Below are 6,000 nucleotides of genomic sequence, written 5' to 3'. Positions count from 1 at the left end.
CCTGTCAGTTCTCCTTAAATGTTTACTAAATGACTGAACAAATGAAGATTCGCATTCTGAATCACCAACATCTTCAGAAGGGAATAAAGGAAGGGACACATTAATTACCTTAGATTTTATAATATAAAAAATGAAAGAACAAAGTTTTGAACAACGAATGGTCAGTCTCCTTGGCACTTCTTAAGGGAGGGACAGAGAGAAATTGCTATAAATAGGAAATCATGTATCTTTTCCAAAGACATGACCTGAGAAATATGAGAATTATGTTTAACTTGAAAAACACCTTTAAAATACCATACTTGACCTAAAACATGACTGGTAAATTAAACAGACAGCATCAACTCTTAAAATGACCTTTGCTGTCACAACTCTCACATGAGCTCGCATTTCCCCCACACCCCACCTCCAAATCCACAAGCATGGTGGTGATTGATTTAGCACTCGTGGTGACCAGGGGACATGCTCCCCAAGTCTGGGTAGGTTTACTCTTGGGGAGCTTGCCACCCATTAGCATTTTCACACACAGGCTCAGAACTTGCATGGCACAAAAAAGCAACTACCATTTTTCCGAGCCTATGTCACAGTTTGGTTTTGTATGTCCTCTTCTCTCCAGGAAGAGTCTCCTCTCTGGAGTTTTCCATCCTTGCAGTTGTCCCCTCCAGCATTCTTTCATCAGGATGAACGAGGACAAAGAGAACAGGTAGGAAGAGAGAAACCAACCCTCTTCGGTGAGTTGCTTACTCCTCTTCCACACCACTGTTTCATTTCTTTTGGGACCCCTGCCTGCCATGGCCACAACTTCTTCACAGAAGCACAAATCAATGAAGATCAATGAAGAGCCACCAAGGAGAAAGGCCATGGGTCCATCCCTCCGTTTGCATATTTGTTTGTTTGTGGAGATGCGTGAAGGAAAAATATCATGAGGGGACCACAGAGATCTTTTCTTCTCCCAAATGATTGCTTCTGAAAATCCAGATGATGTGTACTTTTGAAGATTTTTTTTATTTTATATTTCCAATAGTAACAATAAATTAAACTCTCTCTCCCAACAGCCACACATACTGCTCAGCAGAGCTGGTGATTTATGATTAATAATCCCCTCAGAAACACAAAACCCAGTCAAACAACAAAGGTTCGGATTCAACCCAAGTGAAATCAACAGATGCCTGGCACCGTGTACTAAATACCGCCAGTGGGAGGCTCCCATGGAATGCATGAAGGAAGGGATTCCAGAAACACTGAGTCAGTCTTGGAGCCAGTGTGCCACTCTTGGTGATGGCAAGGGACCCGGAGAAGTCCCAGGTGAAGAGTTCAAGTTTTATTGAATCTGTTTTGTTACTGAAAATCTCCAACAATATGAGATTCCTAAGCATGAAGTCATTATCTGAATGCTGGGCTGTATCTGTCATAAGAATCAAATATTGAAAGAGGGTAAGAATGGTGGTCCAATGAAGACTAGTAGAAAATGTCAGTGGATATGTTCAGTGAATTACCCCCAGCCAATTTTGCTGTTAGGAATCATTAAGTTCTATTTAGTAGATATGCCCTACTGAAAAAGATATGTGAGTGGTCTTGGTCTCCTTCCCACAACCTCACTACCAGAGATGACAGTAAGTCTCAGACCAAATTCTGCTCTTACAAATATTATCAAACAGTCACAAAAAGCATAGCATACCCAGTCCTGTAAGCTTTATATAGTACCAGCTTTCTGAACTTTAAGGTGTTTGGACCACATTCTGTATGAAAAGTTCCTTCAAAGCAAATGCAATAGTATTTTAGCAGAAGGATTTAGCTCCATTCGGGGTAATAAGTAGTCTGAATCAGGAAGCTTACTGGAGAGTTATGCCTTGGGCACCACAGTAAAGTGCACCGATTACATGGGTTGCTACACTTTTATGTCTCATTCAGGCAAGGATGAGCATTGTGTCTTTCATATTTCTAGCTAGTCCACACCCAACACCACTAATTTCATGAATGAAAACCCATTTATTACATTTGCTGTGCCATTTTATAAACTTTCACATTCATTGGGCAGCTGAATTTCTTGCCAGAGCTAACTCTGGAGCAGGGTCTTCCAGTTAGATGCTAACTAATAAACTGTGTACTGGGTTGAACAGTATTCTACCCCTACCCTCCAAAGTCATGTTGACCAGGAATTTGTGAATGTGACCTTATTTGGAAATAGGGTCTTTGCACAAGTAATCAAGTTCGGATAGGGTGATAGTGGATTAAAATATGCTCTAATCCAACAACTGGTATACTTACAAGAGGGAAATTTGGACACAGACACATACAAAAGGAAGAATACTTTGGGAAGATGGGAAAGAGACTGAATTGGTGCATCTAGAAGCCAAGGTAAATCAAAGATCGCTGGCAACCACCAGGGGTCAGGAGGGAAGGATGGACTGAATTGTCTCTCAGAGCCTCCAGAAGGATTCAGCTCTACTGACACCTCAATTTTGGGCTTCTAGCCTCCAAAACTATGAGAGAATAAATTTCTCTAATCTTTTTTTTTTTTTAAAGATTTTATTTATTTATTTGACAGAGAGATCACAAGCAGGCAGAGAGGCAGGCAGAGAGAGAGGAGGAAGCAGGCTTCCTGCTGAGCAGAGAGCCCGATGCAGGGCTCGATCCCAGGACCCTGAGATCATGACCTGAGCCGAAGGCAGCGGCTCAACCCACTGAGCCACCCAGGTGCCCCAAATTTCTCTAGTCTTAAGCCTGTCTGCAGTAGCTTGTTAGGACAGTATTAGGAAACTAATACACCATGGAATCTAGAATATGCATTAACTAGGACCACTAACCACTCCACGGAATAGAAAGAAACTAACCACTACACAACCACAATGTTAATGCTGAAGTATCTAAAAGTAAATTATCAGCAACATGACAACATGCTAGTAGGATTGCCATACCTATGTTTTTAACAGCTGTATTCTGAACAGCTGTACCAAGCAGCTAAAGGCCACATAAGATGCAGATCACCCTGGGGCACCTGGGTGGCTCAGCTATTAAGCATCTGTTTTCCCACTTAGGTCATGATGGGATCAAACCCCACATCTGGCTCCCTGCTTGGTGGGAAGTCTGCTTCTCCCTCTCCCACCACCCTCTGCTTGTGTTCCTGCACTCACTATCTCTCTGTCAAATAAATAAATAAAATCTTTTTTTTTAAAAAAAGCACAGATCATCTTTACATCCTTCGGTCTGTAAATCCATTCTAGTTTTTTTTAGACTAAGAGGACAAGTGGTTTCTCTCTCATCTTTTCCAAGGGCTTTTGGAGCCTTTGGAGGGCATGGCTCAATCACAAGTTTAGTTTGCTCTTGGTTAACAGACACCATTTGTGCCACTATAAGAAGCGAAATGCAGTATGTAAAACATCACCTGTCTTGACTGGAAGTTTTGTGTTTGAGATGAAAGTTTTGAGTTTTATGTTTTTGAGATGAAAGATTAAAATTTATTTGAACGAATCTTTTGTGATTTTTTTTTTCTAATGCAGGAGCACCATAAAAGGAAATAAAAGAGAATCATTTTATGGATAATAAATGATGAATACAATTTATTGCAACTTATTCAAATTACTTGTAGTTTCTCAGCATATACATGTTTTATTCAAATCCTCATAGTTTTGTGACTGTTGGCTCATTGGTGCTAAATCATCCTGAGTAGAAATTTGAGTTCTGAAACTTCTTGTCTGTGGGACAAGGAGAGAGCCTTTGTTTGATATTTGCAAAAACCATGGTAATGTACACTTCACAAGCTTATAGTGAGGACCCAGTCACATACAACATAGGTCACATACGAATCCCATGAGGTGCACAATGCTAGATAAATATTTGCTTCTTTCCTCTATTGACAAAGATCTTTCATTTTTCATTAGACCTCATTTGTTCCAATATGGCACCCATCATTTTGTTATGGGATCCAGGCATAGTGATACTCATAGAAGCTCACTCGCTCCTTCAGGTTTGCTATAAACTCTAGAATGCCTAGGATCGAGAATAGACAGGCCCCTGCAGAGAGGAGCATCAATGTGCCTTTAGCTCCAGGTACTTTCCCCTGCAGTTTGACCATGGTTAGAAGAGCATTCAAATGGAATACATTCAGGACAAGCTGAGTTCCATCCCTGAAGTACATGCCTACACCACCACTACCCCAATAGCATCCTTTCAGCTCCACTCTTCGAACCCACACTAGAAAGAGCTGAATGTGCTACAAACATGAGGTGGGTCACCATGCATATTAATGACCACAGCACCGTCCTGCCTCAGGGGAACGCACATGAATTTGGGAATGTGAGAGTGTGGATCTGAATCCAGGAGCCATCTTTTGCTACCTGGGTCATCTTAGGAAACTTATTTTAAGTTCCTCAGCCTTAATTTCTCACCTGGAAAAATGGAGCTCTTACTTCCCCTGTTGTTGACTTGCAGTAAAGATTAAACAAGACAATATCTAAAAAAAAGTTCTTTGCACAGTGCCTGACTCACAACTGGCTTCCAACAAATAATAGGCCCTCCCCTCCACACTACACCATATATATATATATATATATTTTTTTTTTTTTTCTATGCATTGTGCCTTTCCTCCTCTATTGATCTTATAGCATTATCATTCTTCATTTAATGGCTGGCTTCTCACAGCTTCTTCCTCTATACTTCATGCTCAGCGAATCTTTCTATACCACTTCTGCTCTTACTTTCAATGGTAACAAGAGATCACAGGTTTTTGAACCTAACTAGGTGCTGAGAACTCCATAAATGCTCTCAGATTCTCACCACAACCCTCCAACACAGATTATACTTTCCTTAATTTATATAAAAGGAAATCAAGGCTAGGAGAGATTAAGTTTGCCAAGCTAACAAGTGAGTGAATCAAAACCCTGTGTGTCTAACTACACAACCCCTGTATTGCATTGTCTGTAAGACTTACTTCATCCATACTACCTCTCACACTTTAGGCATATGATCCACACACCAACTGATGACATGCATGAAGGCAGGCTTAACACAATGTTTAGTTTATAGTAAAGGCCAAATAAATGTTAGTTAATTATTACTACAAACTGTTAATTGGTAATTAATTGATGATGATTAAATAATTCTGAATATGGTCATTATCCTGTAGACAACCTCGGGCAAAAGAAAATCCTGAAAGGAGGAAGGCATCTTTTAATTTCCTCAGGAAAGAGGATTTTGAAAAGGTTATTGATTAAGCCAGAATCTAGTCATTAAAAAAGCAAACAAACAAACAAAAAGGATGGTTCAAAGAAAACTAGGAAGACCTGGGTCCATCCCGGAACTATAATGAGTCTCTTCCTTAGCATAACCTTCAATAATATTTTTAAAGGTGCTATGTTGATATGTTGACAGTTGTTAAGGCTGTGATGAAAAGATATTAAAGGGAGAAGAGTGAAAACAAGACCATGAGCCATGGAGAGATGGTAATCAAAGGGCAGCCCATTTTTATGTACTTGCTCATCTCCCTGACAGCAAAGGCCCCACCCTAGCCTCCCTCACCTCCTGTTAGAATCCACCTACACTGTAGCCATGAATTAGAGTAACACAAAAGTAATTCCATACTGATGAGAATCAGATTCCTTCAACCCTAGTTACAATGAAAGACATCTTATTATCCATCAATTTCAGCAAGAGTTTTTCACCCAAACTGATTTTGCTACCTGTATCCTGAGAATCTGGCCTCATGTCCTAATTGAAGTAGGGATTGCTAATTTTTCCCACTCGTTTTAAAGACCAAGTGGCCAACAATGGAGGAAAACAAGATCTCTGCCTCAAATCTTATAGAGGAGCACTGCTGGGTCAGTGCCCAGGATGCCTGCCATCTCGGTTAAGAAAAGTCCAAAGCAGTATCTATGCCCATGTGAGAAAGAAGTTGGTTAGTTTGACAGAAACTTTACCAGTGATTTCCTGAGAATGGAAAAGTAACATATAACGTGTCTAGAAGAACTACTGATGGCGAGCAGTCGTAGGCAGTTGTTACTGTTT

This window comes from Lutra lutra, chromosome 5 (genome assembly GCF_902655055.1).
Source record: "Lutra lutra chromosome 5, mLutLut1.2, whole genome shotgun sequence".
Taxonomy (NCBI): domain Eukaryota; kingdom Metazoa; phylum Chordata; class Mammalia; order Carnivora; family Mustelidae; genus Lutra; species Lutra lutra.
This window is presented reverse-complemented; position numbering follows the sequence as displayed.